The sequence below is a fragment of the Lithobates pipiens genome, unplaced genomic scaffold, assembly GCF_037356315.1.
Source record: "Lithobates pipiens isolate NorthernLeopardFrog02 unplaced genomic scaffold, aLitPip1_a1.2 Scaffold_8, whole genome shotgun sequence".
Taxonomy (NCBI): Eukaryota; Metazoa; Chordata; class Amphibia; order Anura; family Ranidae; genus Lithobates; species Lithobates pipiens.
The window spans coordinates 359,846,993-359,862,109 of record NW_027507903.1 but is presented as its reverse complement, the minus strand read 5'-3'; positions in this window follow the sequence as shown (position 1 = coordinate 359,862,109).

Sequence of the window (15,117 nt, the reverse complement as noted above, 5' to 3'; positions counted from 1 at the left end):
GAAAATTAAAAGTGCTAATTTTAAAGACTAATATGCAAGATATGGTCCTAAAAAGGGTTTGGGGACATGGATTAATGCGGTTTTTCGGGAGCACTAATTTTAATGAAGATTATAGTGAAAAAAAAGGAAATATTCCTTTAAATATAATGCCTGGGGGTGTCTATAGTATGTTTGTGAAGTGGCACATGTTTCCAGTGTTTAGAACAGTCCCTGCACAAAATTACATTTAACGGAAAAAAAGTCATTTAAAACTGCTTGCGGTTTTATTGTAATGTCTGGTTCCGGCAATACGGATGAAAATCATGGGTAGCCCCCCTGCCCATTACCAGCCCCTTTGGGACTTGTACGGATATTAAGGGGAACCCCGTACCCAAATTTAAAAAAGTAAAGGCGTGGGGCCCCCAGGCCCTGTATACTCAGAACAGCAGTATACAGGCGGTGCAAACAAGACAGGGACTGTGTAGGTTTGTTGTGTTAAGTAGAATCTGTTTCTAATTTTGAAGTGGTACATTTTTAAAGTGTAGCTCCAGTCAAAAAAATTATTTTTAAGCTTTTTGGAAAACATAGGGAAGGGTTATCACCCCTGTATAATTTTTTTGTCCGTCTGTCTTTTTTCATCTCATTTCCTGTTGTCTCCTTTCGTTTGCAAATAGGAGACGTTTGTAAGTTGGATGTTTGAAAGTAGGGGCCTGCCCTATATGCTCTGCAGAAATGTGGCCCTAAGGTGTTGGTGTTGCCACAAGTTAACACTGTAAGCCCTCAAAGTGACTCTTGGTGGGTGCTAGAGCGCCCTGCTGTGAACTATTATATCAAGAATTGTAACTACATGGCATTGTTGAACAGTGGTAGAAAAATTGGTCCTTTGGTAGTTGTGGTGGTGGCGGTAGTGCCACAACACTGTAAGTCCTCACAGTTACTCTCGGTAGGCACAGGAACGGGCCCTGCTGTGAAATATTATATCAAGAATTGTAAATACATGCACCTGTTATTGGGCCTTAGGCACTGGTGCTGGTGCCACGACACTGCAACCTCTCCCAGATACTCTAGTTGGAGTGCAGGAATGAGCCCTGCTGCAAAACATTGCATCAAAAATTGTAATTACATGCCCCTGTTAAACAGGTGCTGAAAAATTGGGCCTTAGGCACTGGTGCTGGTGCCCCGACACTGCAACCTCTCCCATATATTCTATTTGAAGCGCAGGAAGGAGCCCTGCTGCAAAGCATTGAATCAACAATTGTAATTGCATGTCTCTATTTAACAGGGGCTGAAAAATGGGCCTTAGCCACTGGTGGTGTCACCCAGAACCAAAAATGTTCTTCCAAGCTATCAGCAGGATCATTGAGGAGGAAGAGGATAGCCAGGCAACATAACAGGACCATCACTCAGCATCAGCATACGCAGTCTTGAAGGGATGTGACATTTCAAAAACAATTATTTGGTTACATCACCTTCAGGTGCTTGGTAGCTGGTGGTGATCCAAGACTGATTCATCTTTATGAAGGTCAGTCGATCAACTGAGTCGGTGGACAGGTGCACCCTGTGATTGGTTACAAAGCCACCAGCAGCACTGAAGGTGCGTTCCGAAAGAACGCTGGATGCAGGACAGGCCAGTAGCTCAATTGCATACTGTGCAAGCTCTGGCCAGTGATCCACCCTCAAGACCCAGTAAGCCAGAGGATTTTCAGTGGGAAAGCTGTCCAAGTCTGACCTTGCCCCTAGGGATTCCTGCACCATGTAAATCAGACACTGGCAATGGTTGCTGGAACCAATCATACCTTGAGGCTGCGGACTAATAAATAAAAAACACATCGGTTAGATGACCACCTTCTCCACCTCTCCTTCTGTGACTGACCGAAGCCTCAGCAACACGTTGTCCAGGACCAGGAGCTTCTAACCTCCCAGTCTCTGGGAACGCATTGCACAGACCTTTCTGCAAGGCCTCCCGTAGAGGTCTCATCCTCTGCTCCCTCTGCGACGGAAAGATAAGGTCTGCAACCTTACGCTTGTACTGTGGATCAAGGAGAGTGGCCAGCCAGTAATGGTCCCTCTCCTTGATGCAAAGAATACGAGGATCCTTCCACAGGTTTTTGCAGTATCAGGGAGGCCAAACAGTGTAGGTTAGCTGAGGAATTCGTTCCGGAGTCCTCTGGGTCACTAAGAACAACATGATCCGCAGCCACCTCCTCCCAGCCATGTATAAGTCCACGGGTTTCTTGGAACTAGAAATCATCCCTAAAAGACTGCTGCTGCTGATGCTGATGCTGAGTGCCAGGCTCCACCTTCATACTGACACAATCCTCCTCCTCCTCATCATCCTCCTCCTCTTCCTGTGTGATGGGTGGGACAGCAGGAACAATGTCTGGATAAAGGGGGCTTTGAGAGGCAAGTCCTCCTCTTCCTGCCTCTGTTCTGCCTCAAGTGTCCTGTCCATTATTTCAGGCAGCGTATGCTCCAACAGGTGGACAAGAGGTACAGTGTCACTGATACATGCACTGTCACTGCTCACCATCCTTGTGGCCTCCTCAAATGGTGGCAGGACAGTGTATGCATCTCAGATTATGCCCCACTGGTGTGGTGAAAAAAAAACAAGCTCCCCTGACCCTGTCCTGGTGCCGTAGTCGCACAGGTACTCATTTATGGCCCTCTGCTGTGTGTGCAGCCGCTGCAGCATGGCCAACGTTGAGTTCCATCTGGTGGGCATGTCACATATAAGGCGGATCTTGGGCAGGATCAACTCCTTTTGGAGCTCAGCCAGCCGAGCACTGCCATTAAATGATCGGCGGGAAATGCACACAGACTTTCCTGACCTGCCTCAGGACATTCTGAAAGCCTGGGTACCTGCCAAAAAACCGCTGCACCACCAGGTTAAGGACTTGAGCCACAAAGGACACATGGGTCAGTTGTCCCTGTCAGAGGGAGGGGGGGAAGTTGGCACCATTATCACAAACCACCATTCCTGGCTTAAGCTGGCGTGGCATCAACCACCTCTCGGCCTGCTCCTGCAGAGCTGACAAAATATCTGCCCCAGAGTGGCTCCTGTCCCCAAAACAAACCAGCGCAAGCACGGCATGGCATATTTTTGTCTGCGTACTTGCGTAGCCCCTTGTACGCCTACAGAGTACCGCTGGTTCCAAGGACAAACCACTGGAAGAGGCCATGGAGGAAGAAGAAGAGGAGGGGGTGGAGGAGAGAGGTGTGCCACAACCAGTAGTAACATTTTGGAGGCATGGTGGCGGAACAACCTCCAACACTACTGCACCTTGTCCTGCATCCTTCCCAGCTGCCAGAAGAGTGACCCAATGGGCCGTGAACGATAGGTAACGTCCCTGTCCATGCCTGCTGGACCATGAGTCAGCGGTAATATAAACCTTACCTCTGACCGCCCTGTCCAGCGAGGCATGAACATTGCCTTCCACATGCCGGTAGAGAGCCGAAATCGCCTTCCGTGAGAAAAAGTGACGTTTCGGGACTCGCAGTCCGGCGGACAATACGGCCGTGTGTGTGCTAGTCCGACGGAATTTTGAAATTAATGGACTTTTCCGGTCCAGAGAAAACAGCGTAGGGGTCCCCCTCTAAGTCCATATCAGACCCTTATCCGAGCACGCTACCCGGCCGGTCAGGAAAGGGGGTGGGGATGAGCGAGCGCCCTCCCTCCTGAACCATACCAGTCAGCGTGCCCTCAACATGGGGGGATGCTTTGGGGAAGGGGGGCCACACGGCCCCCCACCCCAAAGCACCTTGTTCCCATGTTGATGAGGACAAGGGCCTCTTCCCGACAACCCTGGCCATTGGTTGTCGGGGTCTGCGGGCAGGGGTCTTATCGGAATCTGAGAGCCCCCTTTAATAAGGAGGCCCCCGGATCCCGCCCCCCACCCTATGTGAATGAGTATGGGGTACAATGTACCACTACCCATTCACCTGTGAAAAAAAATGTCAAAAAAACACAACACACAAGGTTTAAAAATAATTTATTGCACAGCTCCGGGGTTCTTCCATCTTGGGAGGTCTTCTCGCTGGACTCCTCCGCTATCTTCTGCTAGCTCTTTTACTAGCGGAGGAGCCCAGCTTTCTTCTTCGTCGCTGCCCGGTGGTCTTCTTCCGACTTCGGGGGTCTTGGTCCCCTCTTCGGGGGTCTTGTCCCCCTCTTCGGTTCTTCTTGTCGGGCCTCCGCGCCTTCTTCTAGCTCTTTTACAAGCAGTGGCCCGGTCTTCTCTTGCCGCTGCCGCTATTTCTGTCGCCGTCTTCTCTTCTTCTCTTCTTCTCTTCTTGAGCTGTTGCCTCGTCGCTGCATCCTCTGGGACTGTGACATCATAATGGGCGGGGACATCATCCGGCGATGTCCCTATATAAGTCACTGCACACCGCGTGCCTGCCATTGTGGCTAGTGACAGTGGCGAGGCAACAGTTCAAGAAGAGAAGAAGAGAAGACGGTGACAGCAACAGCAGCAGCGGCGACAGAAGACCGGGCCACCACTTGTAAAAGAGCTAGAAGAAAGCGCGGAGGCCCGGCAAGAAGAACTGAAGAGGGGGACAAGACCCCTGAAGTCAGAAGAAGACCCCCGGGTGGCGACAAAGAAGAAAGTCGGAAAAAAGCCGGTCTCCTCTGCTAGTAAAAGAGCTAGCAGAAGATAGCGGAGGAGTCCGGCGAGAAGACCCCCCAAGACGAAAGACCCACGGAGCTGTGCAATAAATTATTTTTAAACCTTGTGTGTTGTGTTTTTTTGACATTTTTTTCACAGGTGAATGGGTAGCGGTACATTGTACCCCATACTCATTCACATAGGGTGGGGGGCCGGGATCCGGGGGCCCCCTTATTAAAGGGGGCTCCCGGATTCCGATAAGCCCCCCGCCCACAGACCCCGACAACCAGCGGCTAGGGTTGTCGGGAAGAGGCCCTTGTCCTCATCAACATGGGGACAAGGTGCTTTGGGGTGGGTGGGCCGCGTGGCGCTCGCTCGTCCCCACGCCCTTTCCTGACCGGCCGGGTAGTGTGCTCGGATAAGGGTCTGATATGGACCTAGAGGGGGACCCCCACACCGTAGGGCTTCCCCTTTAACTCCAAACCAGGTGATGGGGCCAGCGACGCTTCCTTCGCTAGTCCCAGCTACATGGAGCTGCGTTCAAAATGAACAGACTTTCCTCCATGTGTGTGGGCGAATCCGTTCATTTCAAAAGTACGGCAGAAAGTACCGTGTGTGGGCAGGTAGCTTGTTCAGAAAGTCCGGCGCACAGTCCGGCGGTTTTTCTGCCAGACTAAGTCCGCCGGATAGTCTGATACGTGTGTACGCGGCATTACAGAAACAGAACAACACAAGCAATAAGGGGTAGCTTCAGGTGTATACTGTGCAGGAGCACACTACACCCACTGTAACTGCTCCAGATGCCTGTATTACAGAAAAAGAACAACGCCAGCAATAAGGGGTAGCTTTAGGTGTATACTGTGCAAGAGGCACACAACAACCACGGTAATGCTGCAGATGCATGTATTACAGAAACAGAACAACACCAGCAATAAGGGGTAGCTTCAGGTGTATACTGTGCAGGAGGCACACAACACCCACTTTAACTGCTGCAGATGCCTGTATTACAGAAACAGAACAACAGCAGCAATAAGGGGTATTTTCAGGTGTATACTGTGCAGGAGGAAAACAAAACTCACTGTAAATGCTGCAGATGCCTGTGTTACAGAAACAGAACAATGCCAGCAATAAGGGGTATCTTCAGGTGTATACTGTGCTGGAGGCACACAACACACACTTTAACTGCTGCAGATGCATGTATTACAGAAACAGAACAACACCAGCAATACGGGGTAGGTTCAGGTGTATACTGTGCAGGAGGTACCCAACACCCACTTTAACTGCTGCAGATGCCTGTATTACAGAAACAGAACACCAGCAATAAGGGGTATCTTCAGGTGTATACTGTGCAGGAGGCACACAATACCCACTCTAACTTCTGCAGATGCCCGTATTACAGAAACATAATGCCAGTAATAATTGACCATCCTGCCTGTGGCCAGTTATGGCTCTCCTCACTGCTGGCGCTGTGATTGGCCAATCATCCGGGGTCATGCTTGGCCAATCATGAGCCAGCAATGCACTGTGATGGCGCAGTGCATTGTGGGCTGTGAGCACCACATGAATATGGCGTCAACGGCCCACAAAGTTCTGGATCCGCTGAACAGGCGAACAGCCAATGTTCAAGTCGAACATGCATTCGACTCGAACACAGAGCTCATCCCTAATGATAATATTCTTTCTATTTTCCAATGCTTTGATACCCTCTTGGATAAGCTTAGGATCTAAACTTTTTTTAGGGGCCAAGCCATCAAGCTCTTTCAGCATCAACTGCTTGAAGACCTCGACTTGATGATTGGAGGGTTGAGATGGATTGAATAGAGATGTATTCTTTAAACCGCTATCAACACCCACTGTATCTACTCCTTTCTTATTTCTAAGGTTAGAATTATTTGACAAAAAAAAATTCTTTATGTTCAGCTTCCTGACATATTTGTGTATGTAAATGTAGACATTAAACTTGTTAATAGTTTTTTGGAAGTACATTTCAATCCACATTTAAAATATTGTCTCTTTCAGGGTAATTTTGACCCAACCTCCTCCTGAATCATACACTGACACATCAACTCAACATAGATGGCTGCCTTTGGGGCATGTTAGGCTCAGCACAATACCAACCACATATAGCCAAGTATTATTTTCCACAATTTTTTTATTGTGCCGTCCAAAAAAGAAAACAAATAAAATTAGACATGCTATCTGCCAATAAAACTTAACTAAAAAGTGCATTCTATGCATCCAAAAATATAGAAAATATATCAAATCAAATCATTATTCAACCAAAAAATAAAATAAAAGCCTCATGCATGTGTCCTGTTTCTTAATATAGGGGTCAACAATGCCAAGATTTGGTGAAAGCAGGGGTTCATCATTTGGAGATAATTTTTAAAATCATCTGGATTATTCTCCTGGAGCTCCTGCAGTAATGACATAATTGGTCACGATTAGTAAAGAAAACCAATTTTTGGTCCAAGAAATCCTCCTCCTCCTCCTGTTCCTCGACTGAACTTGGGTCATAGCAATGACTCCAAGGCCAATAATAACTAACACATTATCTCCTCAGATTCTGCAACATGTCTGGCTGATGAATGGCTGTTCAGAAACAAACTGAAAAGCATGAAATGAAAAGTTCTTAAATGAAAAGCGCAAAATGAAAAGAGCAAAATGAAAAGCACAAATCAACACTCACCGAACTTCTACTAAAATAAAATTAGCAGAAGGAGCTCAAAGGGTGGCACTAAAGAGCTTAAAAACCACATAGTACATCAGTATGTTTGTGTCTGTTGACCAACAATTTGTTGCCGTTTGTATCCAAGACAAAATCCAGGAACACGCCTTCGGACAAAAATCAGAGGTTTTGTCTGCAGAAAAATCCGATCATGTGTATGAGGCTTAAGGGTTTGGGCACTATTTGTTTTCAGGGAACTGTAGTAAAATCAATTTTGGGAGTATTTTTTTACCAGGGCTATAGTGAATACCGCTTTAGCACTAATTAGCGCGATTAGTGCTAATTAGCTCTGCAGCGCTATAGTAAATGACCCCCCATAGTGGGATTTTCTCAATGGGACTGAAAACTTTATACTCTGCCATTTCCCTTCTTTAATTTCCAACATTCCTAACTCTGTTTCTGTTCATCTGGAGGTGTTGTTTGTTGGCACCTACCTTTGTTTTACTAACCCATGTTGTATTCAACATAATATAAAATATGTAAAATATCTAAAGAGAGATTAATGCAGTAGATATAATAAATTATTATGCAGTTTATCTCTCCAGCATCTACTTGCTTTGACCAGACTAACTATTTAACAATATATTGTTATGAGGATAATAGAAGACAAGTGACCATACTGTAGATCCCCAAAATTATATACTTTAGCTACACTAATTACTATGAGTAAGCGCTAGTCTTAGCGTGAAAGGAGTCAATATTTTGTTTTATATTTTTCCCTTTGCTGCTGTTATTTGTGTGATGTGATGTTTTTCATTTTGAAGAAATAAAGGCACTTTTTTTTTCTAATTTGATCCGGAGTGCGGCTGTCCAGAGTTTGTTCATCCTTCATTTATATTAATTATTATGCTTTTGTTTCCAGCAATGACAATTTACATTTGTCATTAGTACAGATAAAAACACTATAGGGAGAGCTGTGGTGCTATATTATTGTTGTTTATTTATTTAACAAGTGCATTAAAACTTTTTTTTATGCGGTTATGTAAAAAGACATTGCTTTCATTTAATAATTATTGTTACAGTATCTGATTACTATAATATATTAGTCTTCCAGTCTGTTTGTCCTAGATATACATTGTAGTTTGGATAAAGCATGTACTCAGCTGTCTGACGGAAACACTAACTTTTTTTACTTTCTCTATCATATGTGATGTACATGCCTTATTTGAAAGAGATTACTTGTCGCTGAAAATGATTTGTGTCATCATCCTGGCTGTCACACTTTCTTATGATATCCAGATACTGGGAGAACATCAGGCTATCAAATAGATTCTTTGGATGAAAGGTGTCTCTCATACAAAGTGTAATATGGCCTGTCAGTATTTTGTAAAAACTTTCCTCAAAAGTTCAAGAAAATAAACTAAAAACCATACAGACTCCTTTATTATACTGCAAATATTATTTTACATTGTTTAACTTGGTAGTAAAGAATTATACCTAACTGAATAATTGTTTTCCATAATTTCCATAATTGATTAGATTTTAATCAACCTTACTTTTAGGGCTATTCAATACAAATCAGAAAAGCACAGGTCAGATTGTGTGAAGGTTCAGGTTTGTTAGCCCGCGTACACACGGGCGGACTGTCTGCCCAACTTAGTCCGCTGAACAGTGTTTCAGCGGACAATCCGCTCGTGTGTGGGCTTCAGCGGACTTTTTCAGCGGACAGTCTGACGAACAAAGTCTTACGGAATTTCCGTAAGACAGTCCGTTCAAACTTGGTTTTGTCCGTCCAAACTTGGTTTCAGCGGACAGTCCGCTCGTGTGTAGGCAAGTTGGACGGACTAAGTATGGCGCATGCTCAGAAAGGGTTTACACGGCCGAAGGTTGCATTGCAGTGTATAGGACGTCGTTTTTCTAGTCCCGTCGTACGTGCTGTACACGTCATCACGCACGCTTTCAGCGGACTGTCTGCTCATCGTGTGTGGTCAAGTCCGTTCATGCTAATTTTGAACGGACTGTCTGTCGGATTGTCTGCCGAACTTAGTTGGGCAGACAATTCGCCCGTGTGTACGCGGCCTTACTCTTGATAATTGAAATTGTGATGAAGCTATTTTGCAACCACATGTGTAGCATTTGCTTTTGTTGAGATAATGGTGGCACTGTCTAAAATCCCAAGGAATTCTCTAAAAAGCTAAAAAGTTTTTCTGCCAGCAGCAGTGCAGCAGTACATTTGCACTCCTTATAATACCTAATATACAAGCATTGGTTGCCTTTTGTAGACTGATGAGAAGGTTTAAAAAACATATTGCAAGGTAGAATGACTACTTATAAGGCCTCATGCACACTGGATGTTTAGCCTTGATTCATAATGCTCTGGCATTTAGGTAGGGGGTGAAAAGTAAAGATGCTCAATCCAGCCCCACTGCTGGCAGTCTGTAAAATCTATGAAAGTTTGACATCATTAGCAGCTGCTTGGGACTGAATGATGCACTGTTCAGTATTAACGTTGTTGCTGTATGCTCCCAGGGATAAATGAGTGAAACTCAAGCAACCTGTATTCCAGCCCCTTCCAGCCATAGAAGCAGTCAGGCTCTCATATACTTTTACAGGCTACTGGCAGTGAGGCTGGATGGTAAGCCCATATCTTCTTTGTGCACCTAAACCCTGGAGCCTCAAGCACCCACTGTCAATGTGTGAATTGGAAAATTAGTAGGCAAAATTAGCAATTGATAATTGGTAGAGAAGCTAAAAAGTTATTGCGTATTTGAGGAAAAGATTAATACCCCACTATGGTCTTCTAAAATTATTTCTGACTATTTTAGTTTCACTTTTACTCTTCTTAACATGTTTGTTACCCATCTTAATCAGAATCATTTCAACCTTAAATTTACAGTCGCCAGTGACTTGCAAAGAATCACATTTTAGGATTTAACCATTTTTAAGGATCATGATAACTGTCTTGCTTCCACACTTTTCAGGAAAGAAACAGCAGGGAACACTTTATTACATGCTGATAGTGCCCATCCAATGGCGCTTATCCGCAGTATTCCTTATGCACAGTATCTAAGGATACAACGTAATTGTACTCATCTGGAGGAATTTAAAATAAAAGCGAATCTATTACGTGATCATCTTAGAGCAAGGGGCTATAGCAAATCGTTATTGCGCAGTGCTTACAACACTGCCCTGAATCAATCACAAAATTCATTACTATATAAAACCAAAACAGTTAACAATAGATCTACTATATTACTACATATTCTTCCCATCATCAAGAATTGTGCAGTATTCTGGCAGCACACTGGCCACTTCTACATGCTGATCCTGTTTTCACTAAGTATGTCAGTCCCCAACCTACTATCACCTTCAGAAGGTCGAGATCCCTGAGAGACAAACTCATATCCAGCTAACATCTGGGCACTCCACTCTCCGGATGTCCCCAGAATGGCATTACCAGGTGTAGCAAATGTGCATTCTGCCCCTGGATTACTACAAGCACGAGATTTATGCTCCCCAAAATTGAGATATTTACCCCCACTTTCCATGCAAACTGTGAAACACAGGGCATTGTATATCTGATGTCTTGCAGGTGTAACGCCTTTTATGTTGGCAAAACTGCCCGACAATTTTGTTGTAGGATTAAAGATCACATTTACTATTCTAAGAATGGCAGAATGGTCACTGCAGTTAGTAGATATCTTGATTTATATCACAAATTTGATGTGTCCCTGGTTTCCTTTATCGCCTTAGCTGTAGTTCCTCAAAACCCATGAGGCGGACATTGGGACAAACAAATTCTCCGCAAGGAAACAATCAGGATGGAGCGCTTAAATGCAATCTATGCCCCTAGGATTAATGAGGATCAGACTTATAAACCCTTTCTATGATATAGGATATTGTTATCAATGGGATGCACTGATTAGCTCACCCACCCCATAGGATTGTCATGCGTTTTAGGTCTGGTTATGTACATTCATCCTTCCTTTAGGGCCTCCCCTCCTTTCCCTTTTTTTCCCCTTCCCCTTCCCCCCTTTCCCCCTTCCCCTCCCTTCTCCCATTTTTTCTTTCCTCTACCCTCCCTGTTTTTTCCAAATATTTGTTTGATGTTACGATTGGATGGATGATTTTTCTATAATGTTGAATACCAACACTATTCATGTTAATTTTGTTTATTTATGTTTTTTTTTTGTGACTGTTAGCTATTCATAGTGACTGTTATGGGCTGTGTTTCTGGGTCTGACCTCTGTCTTTTCATCCTATTGAGGCGACTTTTCCAGTGCTATGGGGCCACCCAGCATCACGCCCTCACAATCCTTGTGTGGCTTGACGCAGCAAGGATCAGCTGGAGCATCCCCTCCTCACAGTTTTTGTTTAGTCCTGCATCAGCGTCCACCACCCCCTCGCCAAGCGCCGGTTTCCACTCTATTGCACAGGTGCGGCCCAGGTGTGTTGCACATGCGCAGTGATTTTAGTGGCCGGCTTGGATGACGTCATGTCGGCACTCTTAGCCACTTGATACAAGCGGGACATGCAAATATAAGCACTACATCTAGTGCTTCTCTCAACTAACTGTCATTCTGGTACTAGCTCCACGGAGGCTGCACACTGTATGGTTTCTTATCTATGGTAGGTAGGTAGATTCTACAAAACTATATTGGGGGTATGCAGTTACTAGCATTGCTGTACTATCTCTTTTTTTCTATTTTGAATTTTGGTACTCTTTTAAGCAATCTTATATGTATTGGATTGTAGATCCTACCTCTCTATGCCAGTACCATTATCTGGCATAGATCTTTGGGCAAATCATTGGTTTCCTTTTGGGTGCGGCACTGGACGGTTGAGTTTACCATTTGATCTGGCAATCTCTATATTATTCAGTGATACCTGCCATCAGCATTTAGCTGTGCCACTTTTGACCAATTTGGTGAGCATTATTATTATTACTGGTGATACTTATTCAGTATTATTTATCTGTCAAAGTTTATGGGACTCGCTATACTTATACTTATATGACATTCTACTACAGATACTTATGGATTTGCTTTATTTCATTTATTTATATATATGTTTTTTATGTAATATCTGTTTGTGGTCAGGACCCACCAGCTTTGCTAGTTTTCTACCGTCTGGCATTTTGCACCCCCGTGGTTGCCATACCATGCTGTTTTTTACATACTATCCTTTTTATTATTCCACATCATTAAGTACGTTTTCGTTTGATTCTTTTGTCACTATTTTGCCTTGTTAAATTGGTTTCGTTACAGGACCTCACAGGATAAGCTTTGCACTATTTCATATTAGCTTATTGGCTGCCTTGTGGTTTTTGTTTTTTTATATATACATAGTTTGTCTGTTACATTTATTATTTTATTATGCATGCCCCCATAGCATTTTGGTTTGCTGCATCTCTCTCCGAATTAGAGTTGTTTGGTTGGTGGCCGCCCTGGATACAAGTATTACAGCTCATGTTTATGATATGTGTTTGATGTTTTAATGCATTTGTACTGTTATACTTACATATATTCTTCTTTTTTCCATCTACTTTATAGTTACTAAGCGGCGGCGTGATGTGGGACAGACGTGCCTGAACACAGCTCCGTCTGACCCGGTTTGCCAAGCTGGATTTCCCAGGGCTATACCACTCAATTTTGCCTCAAATTACTCCAGCACCCCTGCAGAATACCCTAGCATATGCTGACCTGGAGATGGAGAGGAAAAATCCACTCTAAACAAGCCCGGACGAATGGCCGTCTCAGCATGGAGAATACCCAGGCTAAAAAGTCCCAAGATGGCGCCGGCTCTTCAGAAGCCTCCCCGCCTTCACATGCCACAGCCTTAAACAACAGTGAGTACACTTCACCACTCTCTAAAGCGGACTTGGATGAGAGTGTTACTGCCATCTATGAGAAACTGGCTAATAAAATACAGCTAGAACTTCATAAATCCACTAATGCATTGTCTCAGGAGATTGCAAGCATAGGCATTCGCACTGACATTCTGGAAAAACAAAACACAATGAACTTTCTCTTGCCCACAATGATCTCAGGAAAGATTATGAGTCTCTTGCTGACAGCTTTGCTTTCATGCAAGCTCAACTGGAAGATTTGGACAACAGAAATTGCCGCACCAATATAAGAGTGTGTGGCATTCCAGAATCGATTACTGAGCTTACACCCGCCATCTCCAAACTTTTCCACAGTCTACTACCAGACAAACCTCTATCTGCATTTGCCTGTGACAGGATGCACTGGGATCTACATCCCAAACCAACACCGGACAGACCTCCACGTGATGTTATTATGTGTATGAAGGATTTCCTCAGTAAAGAGGACATCATGCGGGCCTCCAGAAACACCCCAAATATTGCATTTGAAGGGCTCAGGATACAAATTTACCCATATATCGCTCCAGCTACACTGGATAGAATGAAAGAGGTTGCTACCATCCTACAAACAGCAGGAATTAGATATTGCTGGGGCTTTCCTTTTAAACTGTCAGTGATGCACAATGGTTCTACCATCATTGAGGGTAAGGAGCTTCTTGTGAAACTGGGTTTGCTGGGTCCTGTCCATCCTCCCACAACTCCAAAATCCTCACCTATCAGGTCAACTCCCTTTAACAACGTAACCAAAGAGACTAAAGGAGATGGCGCCAATCGTCCCATGAATGAATTTCTTTATATGGAAGGGATCTTCCAAAGATATTTTCTCCCTCGCTGGACCACAGATTACCACATGACTAAACTAAAGTTTTCTCCCGATTGTTTCAGTTCACAAGGCATGAAGAGGAGGAAGAGTAGAGAGGGGGGAAGATTTTTTTCCTTTTGACATCCTTTTTTTCTTCTTCTCTGTTTTGGAGCTAATATTGATAATTATCACTGGACGCTACCTAGTTTTCATAACAAGTTTTATGATTTATAACAGATAAACATCTAAGTTTGAACCCCCTCATATACCAAATTTACACCTCTGTTCTGAACTACCTCTGACACTCCCCGTTGGGCGTGAAACATTGTCCGCACATATTTTTGACACCTTGCCCTCCCTCCCCCCCTTTTTTTTCTTTCTCCTCCTCGGACGTTAATTGGACTCTTATATTGCTGAGATGGGAAGACCTTATATTCACAACTATTAACATTTTTTAGGTCATTTTCCTATGCATATGAAAAATGTTATGTTTCTACAGGCTCTGCATATCTGCCGTCATTGGTTTGACCCCACAACCTACAGCGGTGGCTGACTGCTGCACCCTCCCTTTGGAGATGCGACGTCGGTCCCCGCTGGTGGGTTCAGGACAGGTATGTCCTCTAAGTTCTTTTGCATGGTCATACGACATTTTGCCCTATGACCTCCCTTTTTTTAATGTTTTGATCTTCTTATATTTTTCCTAGCCCTTATGGCACTGATTATTTGCTACTCAGTCTATGGAAGCTTCACTGTACTACTTTATCCTCCCTACTGTTCAAATTAATATGGTATATTTAAGTAGATTACACTATACCATCACTCTACAGGCATGTACGTGTTATTATGGCACAGGAACAAAACTACTCAGGTATCAGAGGTGTTCTATATGTGTTTTATTTTATAAATCTTCAATATACTTTCCAGTCCTAGAGAATATATTTTTCTGAATTACTAATGGGTCTCAAAATCCTCTCACATAATGTTCAGGGTTTCAACTCCCCACACAAATGCAAAAAAGCCTTCCAAAATTATAAAAGACTAGGAGCCGACATAATACTGCTACAAGAAACCCATTTCTCAAATACAAACGACCCTGAATTCTTTCATAAATCCTACAATCAATCATACTTCACCACATTTCATTACAAAACCCGAGGTGTAGCTATTTTTGTCCGTAACT